The sequence below is a fragment of the Glycine max genome, chromosome 6 (assembly GCF_000004515.6).
Source record: "Glycine max cultivar Williams 82 chromosome 6, Glycine_max_v4.0, whole genome shotgun sequence".
Classification (NCBI taxonomy): domain Eukaryota; kingdom Viridiplantae; phylum Streptophyta; class Magnoliopsida; order Fabales; family Fabaceae; genus Glycine; species Glycine max.
In genome coordinates, this window is record NC_038242.2 from 17920843 (window position 1) to 17937260 (window position 16418).

The window sequence follows — 16418 nt, forward strand, 5'->3', positions numbered from 1 at the left end:
GTATAAAACCAAAACATGTTTCTGTTTGGTATCGTGAATTCCCCTTTCACTAATTTCAACATATATCAACAAACATCAATTAATACCATTATGAAGATGACTAGAGAAGTATGAAATAAGTTTAACACACAAAATATAAGATAGTGAAATAATTCTGGTTGCTAGACAAACTCGCTTGACTAAGACTCTTTTTATGGTTGAGTCAAGCTGGTAATGATCTAGTCATTCTAGCTAGCCGATGGCTATAGTTGCCTCAAGCACACGATTATCTTGTCAATGAATCTTGGTTGATGCAAGCAGACTATGATCTTGTCTGATTGATGCAAGCAGACTATGATCTTGTCTGAGGAGCGTAGCATATAACTCAATAGGCCAAGATCGACTAGCATATTAGGCAAAAAATAAAGAACATCTTTGATACAACATCATTGTCTTTAAGTTCCTGGGCTTTGTATTTAACACTACCATACCCTAAGATACAGGGTGTCCATAATGAATAACAATCACCCTTTGCGTACCTCCATCTCTATCTTATCATGAATTTTTTTTCTTAAGTAACATCAACTGTGATGCCTTCATTTACCCTAAATGATTTTGGGCCATCACATTAATTAAAATGTGATACCTATAAAAGTTGTTGTAATCTGACCACTGTAATACACAAAAAAAGTGTCGAATTCGTACTTATATAAAAGAATATATGTTGAATGAAGGAAGGGTTTTGGTGAAAATGTTAACGGATGAATTGAGTGATGGGTGCTTTAAAAGACTTCTACTTATACAAACATGCGTGTTAGAGTATCAACATTGGAAAAATGAATAGTTTAAATCATTCTAATTCAAATGCATGTACTGTTCACGTGTAGTGCATCATTAAGTTATTTATCCTTTGGTGTTAGAAAACTAAACAAAGATTACACCAACGAAATGAACGGTTTAGATCATCTCGATTCAATCACATGCATTATTCGTATACCAATGCATTGTTATGTACTTTGTCCTTAGCCTTAGAAAGAAAGAAAAACAACCAAGATTTCACCAATCAAAGTAATAATAAAAAATAATCCAAAGAAAATATAAATAAAATAGTCAAACAATAAATCTAGCATAATATTATATAATAAGTCTAACATAATATGAAACAATAAGATTATATACAAATACAACTAAAATACAAATAGTGCCCTAAACAAGATACAAAATGTCTAAAAATCATAAAATCATTGTTGGTAGGTCTTCGTCCTCCTTCGACGATGTGTACACACCCTATTAATAATCTTGTTAGGATTAGTTATCTTGGTTATGTTAAAATTAAAATGAAGTAAACAAGCCCTTAAGTTTGCAAATTAAGAATGTGTTTGGAAATAAGTTCTCTCCAATGTAAAAGCACGTTTAACTCAATAAAAGATTACTACATATTCTATTTTGAAAAGTGTAAATGTCTGTTTTCGTATAGATGTGTTTTGCGTGCATTCTGAAAAGATAGCTATATATAGTTATATACCCTACGGCTAGGAAAATGTCTTAAAAATATTTTCTGCAACAAAACAGATCAAGTTTGCTGTGGAAAATTTGGGTGGGGGGTTCATTCTCATATGCTTTGCATGATGACATGCATCTAGCTAGATTATTCACATTATTACCACTACCCCGTCATTAGCTCTTAGTACGAGGAGTAAGAAGTTGTCCAATAAAGTTGTGGATACCTGAATAACATATGGGTTCATTCGCTTATTGACCTTTTTATATTCATTAATTTTTGTGTTCTCAGAAGTCTGGGTAAAACAATCCTAATCTTCAAACATGCAGTGATTAACAAGTCTAATTAAGTGATATTGATTTAATTTTTTTAAGTAAAATTTTGAATACAAACCTTGTAAATGTAAAAGGACATGATTGGATTGGAAAGAGAGATCTCATAAAAATAATTAATTAGATTTTTTAATAAAGACTAATTATTGATAAAATTAATAAATATTTTGTATCAATAATATAATAATAAAAAGAAAGGTGTGCAATGGCATGTAAGTGTGACATTTCATTTGATTTGAAAAAGAAAGAAAATAGTAAGAGTTATTGGGCCTAAATTAGTATTGGATCAAGATTATGCATTTGATAATTGGGATCTTGCTTTTTGCACTTCTATTATTGTTTTTTTATTGTATTTGGAAAAGTCTATTCTAGAATACAATTTATATTCTAGAATGATTTTTTCAAAATGTAATGAGAAATACAAGAAATAATAATGGGAATGGTGAAAGTTTTACACGATAATTGATATAGAACAGTATAGTTTATCATGTTGGCCATTGTAAGACTACTAAAGATTGTGTGTCACTTTATCCGGCACCAAGTGGACACCATAACTTGTTGAGCCATTTTGGAGCCCAATTTGTAGGATTATCATTTTAAAATAGTGTCTTCCAGGGTTTTCGAGAACAAACACTGGGATTAGAGTTCCAAAAGATGCTTTCAGTGACACCATAAGACCCTCAAGTAGTGGCAAGCAAGTCATTATTGTTGTTGCCTTGACACTACTCGCATAACAATGCTTGCCTAGCCATTTTTATATTAGTAGAATGAATATATTCATAAACTAGTATTTTAAATCATGTCTTTTACGGGATAGATAATTTTTTTATATAATAATTTTAATATTTAAATTATATTATAATTAAAATTTATAATAAATAAATATTTTTAAACAAATTATATTTTAAATTCATAATATACAATGTTATAAAGTTAATTTTAATTATTGATAATTTCTTTTAAAAAAAATTATTGAAATTCAATTTAGCGATGAAGATAATAGAATGTAGATTAAGAATATCAAGTACATAGATAAAAATAAAAAGAAGGTAGTTTGAGTTGGTCGAAAGAAATTTTTTGCTGGTTATATTTGTTTTGGAATAGGGTTTCCTCAATTAAGTTAGAGGTTGCCTAACTAAGTTATTAAGTGAAAAATTTACTTCATCACCGAGTCTAACGTGTCTTATATAGGCCTTATTAGGTCATGATCTCATTATAGCTTAAGGTTACCTTTGATAAATTATTTTAGTTAGTTTTTAATTTTTTTTATTAATTAAAAATTTTGTTTGATTAAATTTTTTTAGTAATTATTAATATTTTTTTTAAATCTTGAAGTAATATTTTTTAAAATATTACCTTTTTAGTATCTAGTTTTTTTATAATTTATTATTTTTTATCCTTAAAATATTTATTAAATTTTTTTTATTAACCTTTCTAAATAAAACAAATTTATTATTTATTTATTATTTTACTAATTTATTATTCCAACATTATAATTCATTAATTTGACAATTATAAATGTTAAATTATTTTATTCAATTCTCTACTGTACTATTTTTTTAAATAATTGTATATTATATAATTTATTTTAATTAGTACGCTAATTAACATAATAAAAATACAATGTCTTAAATTTATTTTTTAGTTTATTTAAACTTGATTAAAAATATTTTAATATGTATAACATAAGATTAATAGTAAAATATATAATATGAAGAATGTAATAATTGAAAGTAAAAATGTAATAAAATAACTTATTTATAAATAAAAAATTCTAAGAGTTTAAAATTAATTAAAAAAATAAAATCATATACCTCAAAATATATTTTTATCCATAAAATAAAATTGAAATTTATATTAAATTGTCATATAAATATGTTGATTTTTGTCATTTTATATTTTTCAACTAATTCAATAGATAGTTTTATCGAACACTTATGATTTAATAAGTTAATCTTTTAGCTTTCAACATCTATTAGCTAGCTTTTCAACTAGTTTTGTTGAACATAACTTAATCCATTTATTTTGGATTAAAAAATATGATTAAGATTAAGTTAAGATGTGATTAGGATTTAGTTAGTGTTAGCCCAATAACTCTAAGGGGGAATTGATAAATTGGTATTTGTGTGATATTTGATATGAGCTTTACCCTTGTTTTTGCATGTTTTTTACTTAATTTGTTGGCAAAACTCATGAAATTCTTTAAGTTTGATCAAGTCAAGCTAGTGATGGGGAAATGGAAATTCTACCAAAAAGAGCTTAAAAAGGGTCAAAAAGAGAACTCTGATGAGGAGCACGAACATGATCTTTGGAAACAATCGTGCTCATCCAAAACACCTTCAAGAAGGTCGTTCTCTAGATTTCATAAAAGGGCCATCAACATTACTGTTTTTTTATAACAACCATGCTCCTTTCCACATTAGAAGTTTTGTGTTTTAATTATAAATAGTAGGAAAAATAAGGAAAAGGGTGTCTTTTGCTTTGTGTGCGAAATTTGACTATGAGGATAACCTAGGCATAGTTTAAGCACTCTTTTGGATTGGGAAGAATGTGAGAAGATTGTGGGGGATTCTTATTGTAATTTTTCTTGTTCCCTTGTCTTTTCCATGTATTTGAGGTTACTGTTTTTCTTGTTTCTGCCTATGGCGGGCTAAACCCCTCTTTCTAGGGTTGTGATGTAATTTGCAAATAAAATTGTCTTTACTCAGTCAATTATGTTATTCTATTGTGCCTAATTTATCATTAGATTTTATCAATATATATTTTAGTCATTTGTGCATTTGTGATAAGCTTCGTATAAATAATGAAATTATAGAACAACTAAATCCTTTAGAACGACGATTGACCAAACACATTTAAGAGATTTCTTATTATCATTATTATGCGCTTATGTTTTCTCATAATTTATTTCTTAATTTACCAAATTAGAACTAAATCAAGAGAAAGACTATTGGAAGTGTTTGTCCAAAACCTTTTGATAACCTTAAGAGAAGTCAGAAATTGATAAACATTGAAAATTCAATTAACATAGAATTGAGGAATTCAATTGCAAGATTTATTCATAACCCTAGGCCTTATTATCTAATAATATATTTGCACTATCTTTGATCGTTCTAAAGTTTTATTTTCTATAGTGTAATTGAACTCAAATCCTTGAAACACAAGATAAAAACTCCCAAATTATTTAATTTATGTGCTTTAGATTATTTAGGAACACAATTGGTCTCTAAGGTATAATATTTGGACTTTCAAGTCCATGATATTATTGTGTAGGGTTCATTTATCCTTGTGTGAGTATATATTTTACGCATCAAGTTTCTTGTGCCATTTTTCTTATTTTTGTAATTTATTTATTTTCTTTAACTTGTAGCTTGGTAAAATGGATTTTTCTCAAGGGAGGAACCTTAGCATAACATGTGTGTATTTTTCTTTGAGCTTATCTAAAGATATGTGATTTTTGGTCCAATAATTCTTTTAGTGTGTATAAATTAATCTGTTCAATGGCATTATTCTAATTTCCATCATGAAATGCATATCCTTGGATGAATTTTGACTTTAATGAAATGTTGAGGTTTGTGCAGGCATTTTTTTGAAACAAGAATATTGATACATATTCCCCTAGTTACCCAATTTGAACTTTATTGAATATTCTTGGTCACCCTATTTTGTATTTTCTGTTATAAATTTTGTGTTGGTGACTTAAAGGACAAGGGAATGAATAGTGATTATACAGGTTGTACAAATGAGAAAGGCAAATAAATCTCAATTTCTTCTTCCATGAATAAAGAAAGAAGGGTCAAAGACCTTTGCAAAAAATAGAAAAAAAGGTATTGATTCCCCTGCACTTTAAGTTACTAATTATTGATTGTGTTTGGAGTCTTTTGTTGCCTATTTCCTTTAGTATCTACCTTACATTATGAGTTTAACCCCATTACAACCTGAATTGCCTCACTTTTTTAGGATTGTTGAAAGTTTGTTTGAGTTGAGTTGATTGATGAACAGTTTTGTTAGCATGTCCATTGAATTGTGATTTGAGTGTATACTTGATTACGAGGGAACATTGAGATGGAGAGTTGTGTGAAATAAAACTTTTTGAGAATTATATGCGCATGTAATTTAAAGCCTAATTGATTCCTTGGATATTTTTGTTGCATCCTTGTTGCTTGTTGTTATTGCCTTTTGTTTTTATTTTTAATTGAGGTTCTCTTTAAAGTTTTTTTTACTAGAGAAAATTATGTTAAATTTATAAATCAGAATAATTGTTTGAGCATTAACAATGCTCAAGTGTGGGGAGGTTGATAAACTCATATTTTACTGTATTTTGATGTGAATTTTCATGTCATATTCATACATTTTGATATATTTTATTTGACAAAACTCACAATTTGGTATAAGATTGTGAAAGGCAAAGAGACTTTATGTGGAAAATAGCTAAAATTCTTGGATTTTTGGAGTCAATCAAAAGATCACAGTCATGGTAATTTTGATTGGCTCCAAAAATCCATGATTTTTAGTTTTTTTTCCACACAAAGCCTCTTAAACACCCATCTTTCACAAACTTATACCAAATCGTGAGTTTTGTTAAATAAAATATATCAAAATGCATGAATATAACATAGAAAATCATATCAAAATACATTCAAATATTAATTTATCAAGGGCGAATATATTCTAATGTGGCCATGGAATCACTCCATCGACATTTGAGTAGGGATATGTGAATAATGCTCGATATTGATTAGAGGGTACACATCCCCTAAGTCTTGAGTGCATAGTTTCAAAGAGAATAACAAACTTTAAAGAGTTCGATGTAGGATTGGCTAGAAGGTACACAACTCCTCAGTCTTAAAGGAGAAGTCTAAAAAGACTAAATTATATGTCTTGGTATTTAGAAGATTGGAGGGTACACAACCCCTCGATCTTGAAAGTAAAACCTAAAAAGACTAAATTGTATGTCTTGGTAGTTGACAAACCGTAGGGTAATTGTGTTTGATATTGTGGCATTAATTGACCTACTCAGTCGGCATACATACAATTATTGAAGCGATGGAACGTTTCACTTTTAAACTTCCATGACAAGTTGCATTAAAAGCCATTTCCCTAAGATGTCACATGTAGCACAATGACTTATGAGTTTCCCTTGCTCTTGGGGATGCAAAGACGAAGGGGGGAAGGTGAAGCCACTTGTATTGTCACAATCAATGTGTTCCCTCACTGATCAAGGTCACATGTTTTTCCCCGATCTATATATAGGGTTTTCATTTTTCCCTTCTATTTCCCTATTGCATTTGAGTTTCTCTAATTCGTCAGATGTGGTGAACAATTTCCTTCTCAGTGATTCCAGTGTGACAGGTTCTGATGGTTCACTATTGGTGTGACCGTTCATCATACAACTCAAAGAATAGAAGAAAAGTTCCATAGAAAACACTCATATTGAATGGACAATGATAAAATATACAATTACAATAAGTAAGTGCTTTCTCTATATAGAGAGATATAGCTTATTTCTATTGAGTTAATAGTACTCTTAACAACAATTGCATCCAAAATAACTCCAGTAATTGCAAAATTCTCTCCATTGGTTGTTTTTCATTGGCTATAAAAACATCAACAATAATTGATTTAAAATTAGGCTTGATTTCCCCAAGCTTGCTCATTGTTCTTGCTGAAAACTTGTTATCCAGTTGAAAACTTGTTTCGCTGGTCAATGATGCTAATCGACAAGTGCACCGAGTCGCATAAGTAATATAAAATGGTAAGAACCAAGTATCGAATCCACAGGGAACTTGTTTCACTCAGAAAATATATGTTCAATGAGTAAACATTTGTGTAAAGCAAGTAAATGTTGAGTTGGATTTATGTATAAAAATCTAGTTAAACACAAATTAAAATATCTAGCAGTTGAGAAGTAAAAACAGTCAAGTAAAAAACACGTTGGGTCGTCCTACTGAATTTCCTTTGATGTTGTTAAATATTTTTCTCTATTTAATGTTATCCTAGTGTTCTTATACGGAGAAATTATCCAAACCAAGATCCCTCGAGTGAATGGGCCTAACTCTATTTAAACCTTGTCCTTGATCCCTCAACAAACTTAGTCTAAAATAGTTGCATTATGATTACAACATAAATAGGACTAGATCACTGCACTCCATTCTTAGACATACAGTTTTCTAGCTTGCTCTATCAAGTTCTAAGGTTTTAAAAAACTTCCCAGTACTAAAAATCCTAACTATACATACAAATGGGTGATCAAACCACAAGCATGCAAAAATAAGCATAGATAGAAGCAATGAACACATAAAAAAAAACATTAAATAGATAGTAAGAAAGTTTTACATAAAAGGTTCAGCAGAACTCCCCAACAAGAGGTTTAGCCTTCCATTACAAGTAATGAACTTTCAGCACAAAGGATAGATTTTGAGGGAAGAAAATGGTACAAAAAATGGTTGAGGATGTCTCTTCCAACCTCTAGACCCCTAATCTCACTCCTCTAACCTAAACTCTCTTTGGAGGCTTGTTTTTGTCGCTCTAGCTTCTCTTTTGGCTCTATTTTTCGACTCCTCCCTCTAGTTTCTGCCAATTTCAATGTTTTAAAGGCTCCTTGACGTTTCAAATTCTAAAGGCTCGCTTAGCGAGATTGGTTCGCTAAGCGCGAGTTAGTGAAATTTGGCTTAGCGAGCTGGGCACGCTGAGTGCGAGAAAAGACAAACGACTCGCTGGGCGAGCTTGTGATGCGCTGGGTGAGCACATCTCTGGATGATCCTTTTCTAGGATTTCTTATCACGCTAAACGAGCTGAGTTCCTCGCTTAGCGGATGTCACTCACTAAGCACATAAGGCTCGCTTAGCGAGACACTAGCTGCTAGACCTTCTCTTCTTTTGGCCTGAAACTGAAGTGGTTTCAACATTAATTCACAAAATGAGAGTATCTACTGTATAAATTCAAACTAAACATGAAAATATGTACAATTCCTACAAAAAGAACCATAAATTGGGGGGAAAAAGACTAATTTCATGTAATTATTCAATACAAAAGTTAGTCGCAAACAACGACTAACACTCATGAGTTTTGTGACAAGCCACAGGTCCCAAACAATTAGTAGTTCCATAACCCTGAAGCTTATCCCTGTCATTACTCAATGAAAATGGATCAAAATCCCAATTGTTGGGATTGGCGATGATGACATTCGTGGGGCATCCAACAAAGGAGAGAATTTTATTGAGAATGGTGCTAGGGTGCTCAATGATGAGGTTCCCTTTGTCGGGGAGGTGGGTGACATGGTTGATGAGAAGGGGCCACCCCTACTGGTGGTGAATTTGTTCTTTAAGAGGTATAATTCTCGTAGTTAAATAAACTTTGGCGAGAAGTGCAACAAATCTCGAGACATAGTAATTGTCAGAGAGATTCAAGAGATATGTGGAGAAGATTAATGAAGAAGGGTTGAAGAGTAATTTTCTTTCCGAAAATGTGAGTCATGTTAATAATTAATGGTCAATGACTTAATTTGGATGATGAGGTTAAAATTATTATTTTTTTTTCAAGATTGAGGGGTTAAATGTCCCAATTTAAAAGTAAGAGGGCCAAAATTGTGGATTACATAAAATAGGAAGATTAAAATTACATTTAAGTCTTGAAATTTAAATTAATACTAGTCAGTAACCCGTGCATACGCACGGGTCACTCGATTAACCAAACTTCAAAGGTTGATGTTCATGTGAATTTGAAACCCGTGCATACGTATGGGTCACTTGATTTAGGGACTTCAAAGGTTGATGTTTATGCGAATTTAAAACCTGTGCATACGCATAGATCACTTGATTAAAGAAACTTGATGTTCAGGCAAAACAATTGTTTCATATGACAAAATTAACAAACTATATTAAGATGAATCTCATAAGGCTCAAACATAATAAACAAAATAAATGTTTAAAACTAAAAGGGTTAAAAAGTAAAAAGAAAGTGTAATTAAATTGAGAATTGAAATTTCAAATAAGTCAAATAGCTTTTTTTATATAAATATATGATAGCATGTCAATTATAATATAAATTACTCCATATTTACATTTTTTTTAGTCACATAACAATTGTTAATTTACACTTAAACACTTGAATTTCAAACACTTCAACAATGACCACACTATTTCCTCTAATTACCTGCAATAAGAGAGAAAAATTATCAATTTCAAATCCATGTTCATGTTCTATTAACTGCACTGTCTTAACAACTTAAATTTAAAAGACAATGCAAAAGAATAGGTCTCACCACCATTCCTATGGGATTTTTCTCATTGTCATTTACTTCACCACAAAAAAAAATTCAAGTGAAAAATTAGAGGAACGCTAATGTCTTAAAATCCCGTGAAAAAACATGAAACAAACAATAATAATGATAACACATAATAATAATAGTAATAGTAATAATAATAAAATAAATAAATTAATTAATTAAATACAAAAAGAGAAAGTAATGAAAATTTCTACTTTTCATTGCACTACCGACGTGATTTGTCTCCCGTGTGAATCTCAACATTAAAGTTGGTAGAGTATTTTCAATTACAATAAATAAGAAATTAAGAGAATAATTTGTTTTCACTCATAAATATAAAGAGAAATAACTAAAATATACATAAAATCAGAAATATATTATGTACATAAAAATGCAGGAAGCAATCAACAAGATAAAAATAAAAACATTATTAATTAACTGAAAAAGAAAAAGGCGATTTAAAAAATAAAACATCAAAAAGGATATATAATAAGTTGAAAAGTTAATAAGATAAAAAATAAACATACTTGCTAAAGTTAAATCAACAACACATAATAATAATAATAATAATAATAATAATAATAATAATAACAAAATTAATTAATTAAATACAAAAAGAGAAAGTAAGGAAAATTTCTAATTTTTATTGTACTACCGATGTGATTTGTCTCCCGTGTGAATCTCAGTCTTAAAGTTGATAGAGTATTTTCAATTACAATAAATAAGAAATTCATAGTATAATTTGTTTTCACCCATAAATATAAAGATAAATAACTAAAATACACAGAAAATCAAAAATATATTATGTAAATAGAAATGCAGGAAGCAATCAATAAGATAAAAATAGAAACATTATTAATTAACTGAAAAAGAAAAAGGTGACTAACCCTTTATTCTTTTTATATAAAAATTTTCAAACCCCACCAGAAAAAGAAAAACTACTTGACATATCCTATTTTATACATCCAGTTTAGCAAAACATGGGTTTTCAATTTAATTATAACTCATTAAGTATCTTAATCAAGTGACACAGACACCCTCTTGATGATTTCATTTTCATCCGGAAAAGGGACAACTACATTGCAATATGAAATTCTCTTTCACTCTCACAGATCAAACTAACTTATATATGATCAATACAACATATATTGTAAAATAGCAATTATATATAATATTTTGGTTATTTCTTATTTCGTTGATCTTACTACTATACCCTTCATCCACAATTTCTGTAATTTGGCCAAAGGTGACGCACGGTAGACAACAAGTTATCAAACCTGCATTATTGATAATTACGAATTAATCATTGAATCATGTAAGAAATCAATTTTAATTTTTTATTGAATTGTATCGTACTAATTATGTAGCAAAAAAAATGTACAACTTAGGAGCCAGAGATGATGTTTCTATTTCGTCAATGTCTCGAAACTACATATATTATATTATATCGATCATATAAATAGATATAGATATAGATTTTACATGTCTTGGGGTCTTCTCCACAGCCACAGAATTTTCCCTTGTCAATATATTTATACCTACCCAACAGATTGGATAATTATTCTTAAAGAAAGAAATGAAAGAAAAGAAGCACGGTTAATTAATGAAATAAGACAAAATGAAGGTTGTCAGAGAAAAAGAATATATATAGACAACAATAGGATATTGTAAAGTGGCTAGAAAAACGGCCCATTCTTATTCTCTAACATTAAGCCAAATAGATATTAAATAATGCATTGTGAATGTGAAATGCAGGAAAAATAGCATGTCTGATAAAATTCTTACTTTCTTTCCCACCCATTATTTTTTATTGATTAAACTATAAACTGGTTGTGTTTCAAGCTGTTTATTTTTTATTATCTTGTTAGAAAATTAGACTAAGGTTTCAAATCAATCGAACTATGACTAATTTTTTTTTTATTAATGCAATCTGTTTTCAAAATATTACATGAGACATTTATATTGAAGCTAGAGAAATTAAATGATTGCTATGATTCTATTCCTCCATTCTCTTGTTCTCCAAAAGAGGGACAACATCGAGTATGATTCTGAGTCATCATAGACTTCACACTCTTCCTTTGCTTGTTCTTGGCTTTTCCCCCAAATAATAGCATAAAAACCAATAACCGCTATGGCTGCTCCAAGCACACTGTACATAAACAAAACCATACTTACATAATTGTATTCCTTCTAAGATTAAAATATTTTTAAGTTGCATTCACACACATGCAAACAAAAGGTCCCCCTTTCATAATTGTAGTCCTTAGACTAAAGTATTTTTTAAATTGCATTCATTCACACGAAAACAAAATGCTCTCATTAATAAAATCATAAGTCCATAAGTGGACACACCTCCAATTTTTCTTATGATTGAGACATGAAAGAAACGTATACCTTCCAAGATAGATAGAGCCACCAAGAAAGCCAATTCCCATGATGACTGCAAAGATGAGTCCAATTGGCTTAAACATTGCAACATAGAGAGGGCCCTTCTTGCTCATGACCCATATATGAACAATAATTTGAAAGGATACACCAAAAATTGCCTACATTCAGAAGCAGATCAAGTTAATTGAAATTCAGAGCAAGAAATAGAAGACTCATGCTGATATAGGAAATAGTATCACTATTTATTCTTACTGGCAATGCAATAGCTATCAAATTCACATAAAATCCTAATCTCAAAGCTTTTGGATCCGTTACCAAAATCAGTCAAGGTGGGATAGATAGAAAAAAGAAGTGGCAACCTTATTGTCTCCTGCATTAAAAACAAAAAAAAAAAAAAGAAGAAGCAAGTGTAACAATGGAACAATTTTGAAACATAAAGAAATTAGTTAATTGCTGGTAATTTTAATTAAAAAAATATCACCTTTGAAATCTTACATATGTTGGTAGCGTCTATTATATCTTACTGTATATGTTGTATATGTTCTCGTATAAGGCTCAGAGATACCCGAGACGCAAAGCAACAAAGATCTTTATGGATTCCATCAGCCATCCTCTAACGTGAAAGAAACCATGCAGAACCAATATATCCAACTAAAACATGGAAGAATGTGCAGAACCTATATATCAAAATGAATAAAGAAGAAGAAAAATATAGCAGCAATACAAATAAATCAACGATATAAACAGTGTTTGAGTAGATGACATAAACTATACAGGAATGAGAACCGAATGAGGACCAATCCATATACAGAATCTACACATACTAATCTAAAAGCTATAATTGTTTGAAGGGTGCAGTGAGAAAATTCCTTGCTCTTTAACTAAGGCAAAAATTTCACAGCATCATTCGACCTTGTTTTCAAACTGAAAGACTAATTTAAGCACTTACAAACACAAACCAAATTACACATCAATTTTTTGTCGGATAAGAGGTAAATTATATATCTAAGTTTAAATTTGTGTGTGAACTTATGGGTATTAATTACTATCTATCTATAAATTCAATTGTATAAATATTATTAGCAATGCTATGTAGCACGAAAGTTTTATGCACAAACACTATAAGAAAACAAAAGCTGAAATGTGATTGGTTGAGTTTAGATAAACAATTTTGTAATCAAATCCTTTGACACAAATTAACGGTGGTGAGCAGTGGTAAAACATTTCGTGCTAGAACGAATTCGTACTGATAAACATTTTCCAAAATATTATATAGTGAGATATAATGGAACTTTGGAAATTAATGATAGCAAGCTAAGATTTAGCGAAACTTACCATGGCAGAGAGAGGTGAGAAATACATAACAATGTTTAACCCTGCTCCCATAACACGAACAACACCACCACGAGCTTCTCTTTGCAATGCTAATTGAGTAGTAACTACTGCTACTATCGAAATTGCCACATCCAAAATCACAGCCAAAATGAGAGTTCTACCCTGAAATCAGATTCAAATTAATCTATCACCACTTAACAATAAACTGGATTTTGTAAGGTGAATTAATTAGAAATTGGCTTATATAGTTATAATATAATTAATTCATTAATATAGTACATATTGATTTTCTCTACTAATAAAACTAAGAATATTAATAATTAACATTTGTTGTTAAAAAAAAAGAAATATATACTACATACCCTTATCCCTTTTGGAGCATATATGAGAAATAGAATAACATTGATTGTCTCCACCACAATGCCAAAGCCATCGACAGTAGCCACGAGGTACTCTCTAGCCTTTATGATTCCATAGTAAGTCCATAAGGATCAATTAAGCAATGTGCAAATGTAAGGAAGGCTTGAGAAATCTTCCGTAGATTCGTGCTTCTTTATTTTCCAAAACGTAGGTCTGCATCCTTTTGTTTAATTTATGTATCATTCAGTAGCAATAAATATGAGATATATTATAATCTAGAATGCAAATTAAGCAATGAAAAGTGAACTCTGCAATATTAGTTGATAGACTATTTACTAATAAACAAAAATTTGTATTTTTAATATTTGTTTATTATCACCTACATGATGTGCTGGCGCTTCCAAATGATAGAATAAGTGTGGAAGTTTCTGGTGGGGTCGAACCAGAGATAGAACATGTATTTGAAGACAGGGATAAATCATGTTCTTCCATGAATAATCAATGCTAAAGCAACCTAAAAGAAGAAGAAAAAACATACACACATACAAAAAAGTCTACAGTATCATTGTATTAGCTCATATGAAGAAGGAAAGAAACTAATAATTTGAATTAGTCTATTTTTCTTATAGTAAAAGCAAGGTAAATGAGTATACCAAAAAAAAAAGATAAGAAACATGATAATAGCACAAAACAATTTTTTAATTTGGAAAAAAATAGAAAATATATTGGAATATGGACAAAATTTAAATACACTAAAAGTATTATTCTGTGATCAGAATTAGAGTTTTACTTCACTAATCTAATCGGTGTGTTGACATTTATTACGAACCTATATTACCCAAATTATCCAGGTAAAATTGTAATTTAGATTAAAAAATAATATTGATGGGTCATCAACTACATGTGAAAAGCCATTATTACGGATCTAATGGCTGCTATTGAAAAATGTTCAACCATTTGATCTTATATTATATGGATTTATATGGCCCAAAACTCTGTTTTCATAATATAATTTTAATTTTATCATACAAAGTGTCAATATGTCCCAACATTCAATTTCGTGAGACATGTCACAATAGAAATTTTCACAAACACTTTATATGCACAATTTTTCATATCAAACAACATAACAATCATATATATCAAATGTTACCATTGCGTCATTTACTGCCCGTGCCTGTGAAAAGAACATTGTTGTTATTGTTGATTCCTCTCACCACAAAAAACAACATAAAGTTATAAAGTCAGCAACACAATAAATAAAAACATCAATAAACCTTGTTATTAGAATCACAAAAGTTAAAATGAAAAGGAAAAAAAAGATGGATGATAATCACCACATACCTACAACTTCTCGGTTTTGCACGAAAGAGGAAAACTTGAAAACATCAGAGGTAGAAAGTGTCACTAAGTCCCAACATTCAATTTTGTGAGACATGTCACAATAGAAATGTTCACAAACACTTCATATGCACAATTTTACATATCAAACAACATAACAATCATATATATCAAACGTTACCATTACGTCATTTACTGTCGTGCCTGTGAAAAGAACATTGCTGCTATTGTTGATTCCTCTCACCACAAAAAACAACATAAAGTTATAAAGTCAGCAACACAATAAATAAAAACATCAATAAACCTTGTTATTAGAATCACAAAAGTTAAAATGAAAAGAAAAAAAAAAGATGGATGATAATCACCACATACCTACAACTTCTCGGTTTTGCAAGAAAGAGGAAAACTTGAAAACATCAGAGGTAGAAAGAACATAGATTGAAGAAGAAGAACATTACCATCTTCTGCAAAGGTTGTGAGGGGCGAGTGGGAGAGAAATAGAAGTGTGAAGATGGAGACCCATTTCATATTCTCTCTATCTTCTCTCACTCTCTCTGATACATGCAAGGTTCTTTGTTTGTGAGGAGCACACAAAAATGGCAAAAAATAATTTTAAAAAAATGAAAATCCCTAAACTTTAAACACAAAAAAAAGAGCAAACACATCCATTTCTGAAACGAAACCTGATTTGTAGGCAAGGAAAAATCCTTTTTTTCCTTCAAAGTAAAGAGGCAAAAAAGCAAGATCCATGTCCAACACATGCAAACACATAAACAACTTACAAATTACAACACCAGAAAGACACAAACAAACAACCCAAAAGAAACGGTTAAAATTTCTGAAAACAAAAAAGGAAAAAATGAGATGAAATGGCTAAAGAGAGAAATAAAACGAAATTCTAAAACTTCTTTAGAAC

General features: G+C 30.0%; 1 long non-coding RNA gene across 6 annotated transcripts; it reads right to left on the bottom strand.

Annotated features, from left to right (window-relative positions):
* Positions 1-11970: 11970 nt before the first annotated feature.
* On the bottom strand, positions 11971-16379 carry LOC100782839 (uncharacterized). 6 transcript variants are annotated; one of them, XR_001388666.3, is made up of 7 exons: positions 14545-16379; positions 14164-14381; positions 13802-13963; positions 12962-13143; positions 12719-12836; positions 12473-12624; positions 11971-12227 (listed from the first exon to the last, which is right to left on the bottom strand). It is a non-coding gene; the product is annotated as an uncharacterized lncRNA (long non-coding RNA). The 6 variants fall into 6 exon arrangements; XR_001388667.3 differs by having other exon boundaries at positions 12782-12836; positions 12948-13143; XR_001388665.3 differs by having other exon boundaries at positions 12948-13143.
* Positions 16380-16418: the final 39 nt, after the last annotated feature.